Genomic DNA, 15,041 nt, shown 5'->3' on the forward strand with positions numbered 1-15,041 from the left:
TATGGCAATATATTGCAATATCATAATATCGCAATAATGTATCGTATCGTGATATGTATCGTATCGGGAAGTCCTTGCCCATACCCACCCCCTACTCCCGTTTCTAAATAAATATCTTAGCTACAATTTTATTGAAAAGGAAAAGCTAGAATGGCCTTTTTACGTTTCATATTCGAGCGTTGCGTGTATGTTGACAACAGGTTTCAGCAACTTGTTAGTACACTGGCTGACAGAATAATGAGCTCGCGTGTGTGTGAGCGTGTTGTTGTATGATCAACCTTGGCAGCGTGCGATCGCTTGATTCTGTTAGACGGGGGTGCGTATGACACGGCGACATGGCAGCGCTAAATGCAGCAGATGTTAACCATAGGAGGCCAACACATGACAGCTTGCAGCTCTTCGCTAGGAGGCAAACACGCACACACACACACACACTTGACATCCATACGTGGTGGTAATTAACGTCACGCACTCGTGGAATGATACAAGAAAACACACCCGGCGGCGATGAGGAGTACGAACATATTCTGGTACTGTAACGTATCTGCTGGTGAAGTCGCACACACACGTATTTACACAGCGGAGACAGATGGTGCCATCTGTTGCAGCGTGTGTTTAAAATCAGCGGTGGGAAAAAAAAACTCTAAACATTTGCTTAAATGAAAATGGCAGCGGTGCAAACCGAGGACATGCTCTGTTTTGAAAATTTTCTATAAATAAAAGTATGGGATTACAGTCAGGTCCATGGGAAGTGTGTGAGCCTATTAGATGTCAAGTGTCCAGTCATCTTGGAGCCCCTGAAAATACAAGGCTGTGTATGCAAGTGGTTGCAATTCTTACACCTTTCTCGAGTTTACCTACAAATTAGTGCAGAGAGTTTGCACTTAACACAAAAACATACTCCGATCAGGCTTAACATTATGACCACCTTTCTAATATTGTGTAGGTCTCACTTGTGCCTCCAAAACAGTTGTGACTGATCAGAGAATGGACATGGGTCTTCTGAGGGTGTCCTGTGGTGTCTGGAAATAGGATGTTGTTAGTGGGGGCCTTTGGATCCTATGGGTTGAGGGGAGGGACCTCTATGAATCATCCCACAGACACATGATAAGTTTGGGATATTGTGAATTTGGAGGCCAGGTCAACATCTTGTAATGTTTTTCATCCTGCTGGGGATGGCTGCTGCCATCAAGGAGTGTCATTACTACGGGGTGGGGGTGTCTGGTCTGGTCTGGGTGGGTGGGACATGTCTAAGTAACATTCACACAAATGACAGATCCAAAAGTTTTCCGGCAGAACATTGTATCGTCACGTGATGATCAGTGGTATTTACTTTTCCTGTCAGTGGTCATAATGTTAAGCTGAAAGATTTAAATTATCCAAAGAAAAGACTGTTATAATATGACACAATGACCGTTTTGTCTCACAACTGACTTTGTGTTGTCAATTAAAGCATCGACAGTATCTCCTTCTCCTTCCTGGTGATTCTATTTAACTCATATCTCAAGCAAAAGAGCACATAGAAAGTTTATTTTTATGCAGCTTAATGTTAGTGAAGGTCTCAACGTATCTTAACCTTTCAAACACACACACAGATGTACACACACGCCGAGTTCCTCAAACAGCCTTGATTTATTTTCCCGTGAACCTCGACACATTTCCGCGTCCTTTATGAGCTGGTTGTGAAATTCAACAGGCGCTGTTTAAATAGGACGGAGACGTGTGTGTGTTTGTGTGTGTTCGGGGAGCGTTAAGTCACGGCTCGCTCCGGGGCCACCGTGTTTGAGTCTTTCCTGAAACACACACACATTATCAGCGAGGTGCGAGATTTCTCAGCCTGAAGACAAACACTGAACGTTTATGACTTTTTTTTTTTTCTCCCCCACTTTACAGCTTGTTGACTCTCTGTGATTCGGAGACTTGGTTAGACTTTGTGTCGGTTTTTTCCGGGATGAAATAACTGCGACTGTGTGCGTGGAGCCAGGTGTTGCAAAAAAAAAAAAAAAGAGAGAGAAATAGGTAAGCAAATACTCCAATCTGTAACTTTGCATGTGTGCTGAAATATCTTTGGCAGTACATTCACAAAAACTGCATGAGACATAAACTGTTGGTCTTAAAATCATGCACCAAGGAAGTATAACCCCACGATAATTCAAGCAATTTAAAGCCTGAATGAGGCTGAATATTTAAAGTTACCCTCTGAATAATCTGTCAGTATATAGTACTCAGTAAAAAGTACCAATAGTACTAGTAAAATTATGCATAACAAGCCTGCAGTTAGCGAGCTCTCGTTGGATTCATGGAGGTATTTCTGCTTCTTCCCCATTTAACTTGTTCGTAACCAGCTGCTAAGTAGACGAGGGAAAGGTTGAACAGAGCGAACCTCAAATATTGACGTGTACGTAAGAGGTGTTGGTTTCTCGGGCCGATGTCCTGCAGTAAATATAACACCACACTGTGACGGTAAATAGGCAGCTAAGGCCTACAGATGACAGGTGGCAGAGGAGACGTGTTTGCGTGCTGCATGTATCTACATCATCTTGTAGTTTCCTTTTCTCTTTTTATATGATTTTGTTCATCATTTTGCATTTTCTGCATTTTCTTAGAGAGCAAATTTGAGAAACACAGATGAGTCAACTAGGGCCTGTTAATAGTATGAAATTCAATATCTAGGTTTAGGACAATTAGTTGCCGTCAGCTGCAGACATTTCTCTTGGTTCTAGGATAGCTTTCACAGATTCATCACTTTCTATGGACACAGCCACGGAATGAAAGCGTTTTCTGTTCCCATTGTTACACTTTCTCTAACCTTGCATGTCTGCGTGTGCCAGTGTGTGTGTGCAAAGGCCAGGGGAATGTCCTGGTATGTAACCAGCGCAGAGCCATTCCCCTGCTAACCGTCCAAGTCCGTCACGGAGGTCTGATCCCTCCATTCTCATCCGCAAACCTGGATAAACATCAAAACTCCTCTTCTCTCCTCGGCTCCTTTGCTAATCAGATGCCAGGCCCTTCCAGTCACTTTGTCAGAAGACAGGCCAACATACTCTCAGTGTGGACCGCTGCTATCTCTGTGTGTTCCTGCCAAGCTCTTAAGTCTTCCCGTTTGTCCTGTTGCCTCGGCTCCCCTCTATCCTTGCCACCCTGGCTCCCTCACACACAATTAAGAAGCAGTAAGCACAAATATTAATGCGTGTATTCGGCTTTTCTTTTTAACATATCGACCGTTTTCTGAGTAGAAGATTACACCACTGTCTCTAATAACATTTTGCCATTAGTTGATAAATGGTAGCTATGAATGAAGAACCCATTTCAGACTTGAATTTTGCCAAATGATAATAATCACCAAAGGTTCACACTTACTCAAAGAAATATTCAAGGAAAGATCTTTTCACAATATTCTATAAACGAGGAGCAAACGGAGTGAGTTTGATTTAACTTATGGCTGCAGATGTTTTATCCATGCACACCTATGGTCAATGTGGGATCACCAGTAAACCTAACCTGCATGCATATATAGGGATGGTGCCGATACTCGGTACCACAATGGCACCATTGCTGATGCAAACAGTAGCAACCAGACCACAACCAAAGCAACTCAGATTTCGGTGCTTCATTTCAGTACCACTGAATTTTTAGTTGCCGCCCCCTTAGCCGCAAAGCATTGTCTATTTACGTTGGTGCGCGACAATGCACTTGTGTTTTTTTTTGTCAAGTCAGTTTTTCCGCTGAATGGATGGAAGCAAACCTTCAAAATGCCTGAGGCAAACCAGTCAAGAGATGGGCTGTAATACTTCACCTCAAAAGATGCAGACTTGACAACCTGCAACAAGTGCTTGAAGGCGATATTGCATAAAGTTAATGGAAATATATGTTTTTATTTTATAGGTTTTTATAGGTATATGTTGTTGAATTTTATAGGTATATATGTGCAGAAACAATCTGCTTACAACTTGTGCATGCACTGCCATGCTAGCCAGTACATCGCCGTTAGTATCTGCCGTTCAGTCTCTCTTTTTCACACTGTTAATGGTCCAAATACATCAGCAGATCAGCTACAGTTTCAGTAGCAGTTTCATTTTGTTCAACTTTTTCTTCTTTTAGGATTATGGCAGGTTTTAGTTACTGGCTGTATTGCTGCCAGGATAAAACAAAAACATTTATCTCTTAATTACATATATCATGAATTCCCTTAGTAACTATGTGTTTGGAAAGTATTGGTGAGTTTTTTTCAGAAATTCAATCAGATAATATCCGCTATTTCGAAGACGAAATGTGATCCGGAAAGTCCAGTTTGAGCGGTACAGCCACGCTTCGAAGGCTTATCAGACACAGAGAAAACTGTGGAGAGCTTTATAACATGCAGAGGATCTGAGTGAAATGAATCGGCAGGCATTTTTTTTTAATGTGCCAATGTCAGACTGAGCAAAAAGTATTTATCTTGAACAATATAACTAAGACATTTATTAATGTGCTGCTTTGAAAGTCAAAGAAGTCGCGTAAGTAATTCAAAATTCCCAAAGATTCTGAGAATGTCAGGACGAACTACACTTCAAGTTATGCTCAAGAAATTGTGTCGTGTTGCTGGGATAACAGACATACTTCACTCAAACATAAACGCTACAGATGGAAATGTTCGGGTTGGAGTTGCTGACTTTTTCTAACTTTGAACCTATGTAAGAGTAGTCACAATTTGAGATCAGGTGTGTAGAGTGTTCAACTGTGAAAATAAAACATTCAGAAATAAATGTCGTCAGTCACTGTCCTCACATCTATAGAACTCCAGATGTGCATATGCATCCGTGTGTGTGTGTGTGTGCAGGCGTGTGTGAAGGTATCATCCCGGCTTGGTAGCAGCTAGCTAGCGGCTAAATGACTCTCCACACTTCATTAGCGGCGATGAGGTGAGCTGCTCATCTCCTCATTGTTAGCTAGCGCTAAGCTGCAGTAATCCCAAACAAAGGGCCGGGGCCTCGCAGCAGCCGGCGTGGATTAGACCGCTTTCTAGAAACATCCGAGAGAGATTCATTCTCATTCAAATTGGCCTGTAAACAAAACCAGCGGTGGCTGGGAGAGAGATGAGAGAGCAGAGAGAGATGAGTGATGAGTGTGGAGCATCTTATATGTAGACATGTGTAATGTAGCTGCACGTGTGTGTTTCTGTGCGTGTGTGCCGTGTGTTTTAACACGGGGTAGAATCGAAAAAGTGGATTAGAAACGGGAGTCTGATTTGAAACCCACGGTTCAGCCAAATTGTGAAAAAGAGATCGTGTTTTCTGACTCACCTCTGCTGATGTTCTTGCATTTCTTATGCATCCACTCGTGTTTATCTGTCCAGACTGTGAGATACTGGCCTAATTCTGGGCCAAATACAATGATGGAAGTCAATGGAAATTCAGATTTTGTGTCAACAGTTTAAACATTAAAGCCTAGGAGTTTAATGCTGTTTAATTATGTTTTGTATAATGCTGCTTTATTCAACCTTTGTTGAAGTTATTGATGTAGATGCTCGTGATGTTGCTCCTCTTTCTCAGCAACAAATGTTGTCGCATGTGTTTTGATAGGGGATCAGGAACATAATATTTCACCTCTAATAACCTTTATGCTGCCTGTGTGTGTCTGAATTCAACCTTTTCTTTGTAAAGCTAAAGGAGAGACATGTCTTTCAGTATATAAGATAATTGATAATTGCTGCTTCTATCAAAAAGAAGTTAGAAGTTTGGAATTCTTTCCAAACTTTTACTGGCGTTCCCGACCTTTTGAGGCTAAAATTAAAAAAAAAAAATACACACACACACACACACACATATATATATATATATATATATATATATATATATATTTTATTCAGGGAACAAATTTGCTCATAGCCTTTTAATGCCTTTATTGACAGTACAAGCAAATATAGAAAGGAAGCAATTTTTGTGTCCTTCAAATTAAACTTGTGAGCTCATAGTTCACCTTTGGAAAGCTACACTCACAAACTGTATTGTGTTCAAGTGGTAACATCACACCATTTCATAAGCTAACTTTAGATTAAAGACATAATGAATGGATGACACCATTGGGACTGTCACATTTTCCTCTTTTTGTAAATTTAAAATTCTGTCCTAATAAATTTGAATGTATTAGTTTACAATCTACCTCCATCGTGTCTAGAACCATTAAGTTGGACCTGAGTCGTGAGTTCGCTCATGTGGACCCATTTAAGATGCTATATGACAAGTCCAAATGTCTAACATAAAGATAGCAAAAGAAAGATGCATTGCTGCAGTGCAGTGCAGCAAATTATGATCAGTTCCATCTGTGTTGCAGAAGTCAAAATGGGAGCTTTGAGACGAGTTCTGAGTTGATCTTCTCGGTGTTTGGTAGCATTGTGGTGTTTTCTTGTGGAGTACCTTGTTCTAGTGTATCATCAAGCAAATGCCCTTGTGTCATACTGTATGTGTTGGTTCTTCTTCTTCTCAGTAAACCAGATTCAAATGCTTCCAGTTTCTGCTCCGTCCTGACAAATTAGGCTGCTGTACATTTTTAACTGTCGCTCAAATGGCGAGAGTCGTCCCTTTCAGCCCGCCTCCTAATCTGACCGGATCACTAATAAACATCAGTCAGCTCAGAGGATAAGTTATATTAAAGTACTCTTCTTCATCTGGCGGATCTGTGGATCTGATGTTTCGATTAGTTTTAAGTACTACCCCATTAGTCACATTTTCTGATGATCGGTTTTGCAGTTCATTGGGTTTGATCATTATTAGCTGTCAATCAAATGAACTATTTGAGCTATTATGGAAGTCATCATTTTAATGTGATGTCTGTGGGATGTCTTGCTGATCTGATGATCAGGATGCAGTATTTGCTGTTTGTAATGATGATATTAGATGATTTTAATATCAGTAAGTTGAGCTTTACTAACCGTCAATCAACAGTTAATGTTTATTTGGCTTAAATTGTCCAAGTTAGCAATCAAATGTTTCGACCTTATAAAAATTATCCCTAAATACAAAAATCATGTGAACTGAAATTTTAATCATGATCCACATAATCTAAGTGTGTTGTGGTGACTGCGTTACTTATCCACTTTGCCTAATGTCATGTTTAATCTCGAATCTAACCCTGCGCTCTCTAAATGTTTGACTTTGTGATTCGTGACATTTAACTGGTTCTTTTATTTCCTGCTTACATCATACCTGATCTCTGTGTGTGGAAAGACTGCACAAATATGGTCTCGATAGTTCAGAGTGGTGTTTGTTTTCATGATGGAATGTGCCTGATTTATGTAAGTAATTGTAAACACTGTATATCAGTATACCTCCCTTACTCATCCGGGGAGGATTCACTGTAAACAATCCCTCAACCCACCATCCTTAGCTCTGATGAAGGCTTATTCGTGGAAATATTGTTGAACCGCAGCGGGATTGTTGTAAGATCTTGTTCTCTTTTGTATCACCATTTAATAATATGTCGTTGGCGAGCTACCGCTGTATGTGGAGCAGCTGTGATTGTATTTTTTTTTTTTTTTTTTTTTTTTTATTATTTACCAATCTCATGGCCAAACTCAAAACAAGATTGTCTCAATTATCCACTTTCCTGAAAGATGCACAGAAATGAGGAAAATGAGGATGACTGTTTTGGTGAGAAATGGAATTAATTGTATTATACTATTTGAGAACTGGATCCAACTGAATATACAGAAGCTGTTTTGAAACAAGATGCACAGCGGTGAGTTTTGGATTTTCTGAATAAAATAGCTTTGCTTGATACCTTTTTATTGAAACATAAATATTTACCTGTGTTGTCTTAATTTAAAAATTGAACTAAATGTATTTGCTAATTTGCAAGACGTTTTGGATAAATTCTAACTTTGACCTCATGGTGGTGCCTGAGGAAATGTCATAGCATCACCAGATTTAGTACAATTGTTGTTTAAGAGGATATAAATGGGTGTACCAAAATTGAGGAAACTCCATTCAGTAGTTTTTAAGATATGTCCCTTAAAGAACCAGTGCGTATTCTGTTTATTTTTTGATTTAATCACCTGGAGCAATGAATCTCTGCAAGTTACAGTTTAGAAACAAAGGGTTGTGCGATTGGTTGCGTTTCCAGCTTCCCTTTTAAATAGTAGGTCACTATTTTCACAGTGACATTAGAGGAATGGTCAATCAACTAATTCATTATGAAACATAATTTGGGGACCGTGATGATTCTTAATGTGAAAAGTTTGCAACCAACGGACCCACAGTGGGTATTGCTACCTTTTGGAGTGATGCCAAAAAAAAGTATTTCAAATAACATGAACTCTACCTGAAAAACACAGAGGCCAACAAGACACAACCGCTGTAAAGTCTCTGTGCCGCTGTGTTGAAAGTGTTTGTGTTGCATTCTTCATTAATGAGATTCCACTGTATTGTGTTGATCAGCAAATATCTGGCAGCTGTGTCCGTGCGTCTTCCTGCCTCCTGCCTGAACAAACAGCTGCAGGACTGACCATCCACCTCCCTTCTCGTGGTGGTCAGCATTTTAGTATCTCCGAAGCTTTAATCCTCAACTTCACAGCGTCTGTCCTGCAGCCCTCAAAGTCTGACCATGTCCATAATGTGGCAGATAAATCTGAAAATGCCGTTTAAATATGGAAATTTATGTCCACACTAGCATTTTCAGGTCTCTTTTTTTTTCTTTTTCTATTTTTTAAGTTGCCTCTCCACACCAGAACTTGAAAGCGGCATCAAAGCTGTGCGTGACATCATCTGCTAGAGTGGGACAGTCACAGTCCAGTTATTCTGCTGAGTCTGAGCGAGTCGAAGCCTTCACCTTATCACCCACTTTATCACCTACATGATTGCATATTTAGAGTTTCACTGTGGCCAAAAATGTTGTTGTTGAGATTGACATACAGGGAAGAATTCTTAACCCAGGTGAACAGAGTTTTTGCTTTTTTTTTCTTTTTTTTTTTTGTCAGACAACTTTTTCCTTCTGCAAAGTTGTCCGAGATAAATACACAGCTGTGGAATTGTCTGGTAAGGAGTTTGTGGTGGAAAGTTTCTAGTTCGCCGCTCAGAGTTGGTCTACCTCGTACAGGCCTACGTGACCATGTAAGTCTGTCTGCAATGAAAAAAAATAAATAAATAAGACTATGCTTTGCAAATGTATGCATTTGGAAACATTTTCTCTAAAAACTCTGTCAGTCCAAACAGATAAATGTACATTTTTTTGGCTTAATTTACAATAAATTAGGTTGTTATATGCGGATATAGTAAAAGCATAATGCAGATGTCAGCTGTCATAAATAGTTTTACTGGTATTACTGTATTAGACTATATTATTTCGTGTATATGTTTCCTTGCTTCCTTCTCAGGTGAAGTTGCGCATGTTAACCAAGATGACAAAGTAACTTCAGGCCTTTTGAAACACTTTTTTTTTGCGAAAACTCTCACACACGACAGTCACTGTGTTATATCACGGATGTTTAACTTTTTAACTCGAGCTGTGTGACGATGACATATGATTGCCTTTGAGACTGTACAAAAAAAAAAAAAAATCCATGAACAGGGCGTGAATGAGAATGAGGAAACTCCTGGTACCGAACGTGCTTCAGGTGATGCTGAGAACGCAGCGTGATCCTCAAAGCAGCCGTGATCGTTTCTCCTCCAGGACGAGTGTATCGGTGTTGATGAATGGCTGTTTGTATGTGTGTGGCGGTGTTTGTGCGTGTGACATGATTGACAGTTGGCTGGCCACAGCTCCTTCAACAACACCCCCCCCCCCACCACCACCACCCTCCCTCCCTCCCTCCCTCCCATCTTTTCACTGATTACTACTGTGTCAATGTGTCTGTGTCACACACACACACACACACACAATGCTATAGACACACAAAGGGAGGAAAGCCCACTGTGGCCAGGCTGAGAAAAAAAAAAAAATCAAACAAAACAGACGCAGCAAATGTGTCCACTCTCATGCATATGGAAATGATAGCATGTATGTCGGGCTATAATATGCATTTGTGTGAGTGTCTTTGAGAGCATAAATGCGTGTGTGTGTGTGTGTGGATGTTTGCTGTGTGAGTGGATGTCAACGGACGACTTCAATGTAAAACGCATTAGCATTCAGTGATGATGCTGGTGTTTCTAAAAGCTCTCGTGGTGCCAATGGACCCTCTCCCCTTCTCTCTCTGAAAACATGCTATCACACTCGCCGCCTCTGTGGATGGGTTTATAATTAAAAGTGCTCCATGGCTCTCTAATATGAGTGGTAGGACTGTGATTTAGACTCCGCGGCACAGACTGATCAGATAAAGCCGACGAGTCGCATTTCGTTAAAGCTATAAGCCCATTCACACTCCCAGCATTGATCCTCTCTATCTGTCGTTCCCGTCCTCATTTTTAAATCTTCCTTCTTTTTTTTTCTTCCTTCTCTTATTTTTGCCTCAAAATGTCTCTCAGTTCTTCCGCTTGCTGTGCGTCTCTGCCATGCACTCATACTTCCCTTGTCTGACTCATCGTAGACTGCATTCGCTCATGAGGTCAGGGTAAATAAAGTGGGCCTCGGAGTGTCTACCTCATTCTCCATTATTTTACTTTTCCAGCCTTCGAGGAAAAAAAGTTTAAATTCCAGTTCATGCACATTTGAAAAAGAAATCTGATGAAATGAGTTTATTACTGCAAATAATGCACATTATTTCCACATTAATACTTTTGTTAATGTTGGGAGGCTGGATCTGTATTGAGTTAACAAGTGTGAGAGTTTTTAAATCCTGAATCTAGACATGAAGCCGGCAGTTAGAAAGAATTTCTCCAGACCTCTACAAAGAAAACACTCACTTATTCATTATTACAAGCCTTGTGTTGTCATTTCTTTTTTTTTCAGATATGAACTTATCTAGTAACTATGAGACAGATGCGAGGCCTCCTTCTTAATCCTGGATGTGTGCTGATGTGTTTTCTGTGATGTTGACACTGAGGGATAATGTTTACAGCCGCCCGTCTATGAACTCAGCCGGACGAGTTTGAAATGGGATTCTTTGCTCTCTTCTCACCTCTCCTGTCCTCCATTATCCCCCCCTTTATCCCCTCCCTGCCCTTCTCTCCTTCCTGTCATTCATCTCTATCTCCCTCTCTCGTCATCTTCTCCTGCCCCCCCCCCTCCCCCCTGCTCCCCCCGCTCCGCACCCTCCAGCCCTGTGATAGACAGGGTGTCCTCACCTTGTAACGATCAGTGACATCCAATATGTTTGGCTTTGGGATCATCCCCCGCGCGTCCATTGTGCGTCCTGTTAAATGCTTTATTGATTAGCCATGAGTTAATTACGAATTACATCAACCGTGGGCAGGCTAAGGCGGCTCGCACGCGCGGCCGCGCGGGATCCACGCCGCGGGAGCTAATAATACGTGTTGACCGCACACACCTGCGGGCGCGCATCTCTCAACCTTAGAGGGTAACATCCTCATTCCCCCACCACCACCACCACCACCACCACCACCACCGCCACCGCCGCCACCCATTAACATCCATGCGTTTATGACATTTCACAGTGCCTTATCGACGCTTTGAGGGCGCGCGGCATTTTCTAGCGCGGCTTTCTGCGCGCAAGACTCCCCTGCATGTGCACCCCGAGTACTTAAAGCACAACTTGACACACCCTGTGCAGAATTAGACTGTGCTAAATCCACAGCAGACCTTTGGGAGGCTAATGTATTCAAAGTTTAAGCTCCATTGTAAAAAATCCATGCACTTGACCTGCTCCGCTACCCCCCCCCCCCCCCCCCCCCTTAAAAAAAGGAAATAAACAACAATCCTTCACCTCCGACTTTTGCACAAACTTAACTATTAATTATAATCATAATCATAATTGCAATAATAATAATAGTAATAATCTCTGCAAGCTGCAGCAGCAGCACCGTGCACTTTTTTTTTTCCCTTTTCCTCCCGTGTCAGATTCTCTTTGACATTGCCGTGTACTTTGCAAAAAGGGAAAAGGAGCGAAAAAAAATCTTTATCAAATCCCCATTCTGAGGCTTTCAATAAGGCAGGCCATTACCTCACTGGCGCTTTTGTTCGGCCTATACAAGAGAGAACAAAATGGTTATTCAGGAGGACGCTTTAGATTTTTATTGTGGGCTCGCTATTCACAAAGAGCACCGTTATTGTATTAAAAAGAACCATCTGTGGCAGAAACAATGGCTTCAAATTATCTGTGAATACCCAGTGAACAAAATATAAAGCTTTTTCCTGCTCATTATGTGGGCTAAGCTAGGGGGTGGAAGATAGGAGAGGAGAGGCATAGACTTTGCTATAACTGACTTTTGTTGTTCTTGCTTGCATTCTTCTCCTTTTTAAATCGGCCCCCTTTTCACATTGTGTGTCGCCATAAACGGCTTTTCTTGTTGCAGGGCTAGCGGAGAGAAGACAGCGGAGCTCCAGACAGACAAGCGGGGCTGCGCGGTGGACTGCACGCCGACCGAAACGCACCGGCTCCCGGATCGAAACCGCGGCGCACTACCGGGCTGGGGTTGGGGGGTAAAAAAAAAAAAAAAAAAATGAACGGGGAAAACATGCGGAATGTGCAGGATGCTACACGCCGGCCACAGGAGTTCTGCCCCCGGACTCACACGGGCTCCCGGGAAGCGAGAGGAAAAATATGGAGGAGGTTGAGCGAAATGGCATCTTGTTTAATTTCTGCCAATCAAGACGAGAGGAAGACAACTCCCAAACTGGCAGTAAGTTGGAGAGCGGTGGAGAGGAGAAGCCCTCCGTGTGTTTGTGTGTGCGTGTGTGTGTCTGTGTGTGTCGCTGTGTATGCAGTGTGTGTGTTTGACTCAGTGTGTGTGTGTGTGTGTATGTGTGTGTGCGTAAAACATGAAGTGTTGTGGAATGACACCGCATGGCATCATGAGCCTCACTTGAGTGGCCGCTTTGCTTTTCTAAATATCATTTTTGCAGACAGAATATAGATGATCGCCACACATTTCACGCTTTATTTCCCCCTTCTGCCCACACACTTATCTATAATAGCGATAAATAATATAGCCAAACTCACTTGTTATCGCTTATTTTTACGCGCGACATTTTAGAGGCTATTTATTTTTATTCCACGCTACCTTAAATCCGAGTTTAAATTTTATTCTCACTTCATTTTATTCATCTTTACTTCACATAGTTCATTGCAGCCTTTTGTATTTAACATCTCTTCGGGTTCATAATATTGTTAAAGGTATAATGTTTTTTAAATTTTATTCGTTTAATTGCACCTTTTTCCTACATATTTGTCAAAATAATTTTCCCCCCAAAATTGAAACAGTGGCGCAGCGTTTATTTTCATCTTCTGGAGAAAATAAGTGCAGTTAAACAGATATTTGTCTAGAAAATTAACCTTGTTTTCCACATTAATTATCGAGGAGGACTTATTAATGTTTTTATGATGTCCAGCCCTTGGCACGGCCCCTAGTGGCAAGAAAAGACACGTTTATTTCCATTTCCCTTGAAATCTGCCTCTGTCTCTGTTCCACTTTAACAAAATTATTCGCTTTTTTTATTTACATATCGTTCTTAATTATATTTTAGATGTAGTTCAAACAGATCATCCTTCCTGTTACTGGAATCATCTTTCAGTCATTGTTGCGCTTTTTTTTTTTTTTTTTTCCTCATTTAGTTTTTTTTTTTTTGCTCCTAAATTTGTGCGCACGCCACAAAACAGTATTTTGGTATCACAGCGTGCTGCTCGCTTGTATTTGCCGTATCCATCCCAACCTGGTGTCGCGGGGGGCTTACAAGTGGTCCGAGGGAGCCGCCCTACTAGTTTCTCCTGGTTTTTGTCAAACAGCGGCTTTAATTCGGGATGATTGTGGATGCGGGGCCATTCCCGGCTGGCTGGGGCCTGCATTCAGAGAGCTGCAGGGCCCCGCTGTTCCTTTATTATCATAAGCAGATTAGAGGTAGCGGGGAACACACTCAGATGCAGATAGCAGCCGAGCGGCCCATTTCAACCTTGCATTATAATGGACCGAGCTGCATGTGTCGCCTCTCGCAGCCTATTAAGCACAAGATGAATCTTATGTAAGGTTGCCGGGGCCGGCATAATGAGAGCACGGGGGCTGCGCTCCTCCATTTATTATCAAATGACTAAAACAAAATAATGTGGCTTGATCTATTCGCTTTCAATTATGATTTAATCTGGAGACCTGCATTTAAATTGAATTATTTCAGGTGTGTGTACTTGATCTATCTTTAATTATTGGGGCTGTCTGGCTTGGAAATGCGCGCAGGCAGATGTGTTGCTTCTGTTTACTCTGATCTTTTTCTAGTTGTTGTGTTATAAATACATTTTTTGAGATATATATATATATATATTATTTTTTAGCATTTCTTGAACTTCTAAAACAGTCACTTCTATTCATTCTTTCTACTTTGAGAAATCTCCCTTTTCGAGTGGCGTGCAGTTTCTCTTCTCTCCAGTAGGCGGCACTGGTGTCACGCAGCACCGCGCTTTGCCCTCAGATGGAGCCTGTGGAGGGGGGAAAAAAGCTAAACAAGTGGCACCAACACTTTCCAGCCTCGGAAAAAAGAAAAAAAAACTTTTTTTTATTTATTTTTCTGCACATTAAAGCCACATGAGTGACTGACTTAGCTCCACAGTGTGTGATTCTGGTTTCACTTCATAATAATCTCAGCCTGCTCGGTCTGATCCAGAATAAAGTGAAGCAGGTGGAGGCCGCTTTTCATTCACACTAATTGGCTGACACGCTTGTTCGGGCTTATATGAATGAGACGCGTCTTTTGTGCAAACACACTTTATCTTAAAATATTCCTCACCTTTATTTCTCCGCCCCTCGTGTCCCCCGGTAGGTCCACAACACACACACATTCACACTACTGCCGCTACTACTATTACTACAAAGGCCCTAACAACAACAGCAGCACTGGCAGTGGAAGTGGAGTGGAGTTGGGTCTTTGTCCGGACAGATGTAGCGACAACATCCCAAACAAAAACCCGCTTATTTGTGCTGAGATGAGCCCGTCTGCCTTCTGTGTGTTGGCATTCAACTTCACCA

The 15,041-nt window shown here is 41.7% G+C and overlaps 1 long non-coding RNA gene across 1 annotated transcript in view; it reads left to right on the top strand.

Moving 5' to 3' along the window:
• The window catches only part of LOC125009194, an 82,723-nt gene that overhangs the window by 24,803 nt on the left and 42,879 nt on the right, over window positions 1-15,041 (top strand). The window contains exon 2 of the long non-coding RNA XR_007112945.1: window positions 12,384-12,710. This is a non-coding gene — a long non-coding RNA (uncharacterized LOC125009194). The remainder of the gene's footprint in view (window positions 1-12,383; window positions 12,711-15,041) is intronic.

Source organism: Mugil cephalus, chromosome 6 (genome assembly GCF_022458985.1).
Source record: "Mugil cephalus isolate CIBA_MC_2020 chromosome 6, CIBA_Mcephalus_1.1, whole genome shotgun sequence".
In the NCBI taxonomy this organism is placed as follows: domain Eukaryota; kingdom Metazoa; phylum Chordata; class Actinopteri; order Mugiliformes; family Mugilidae; genus Mugil; species Mugil cephalus.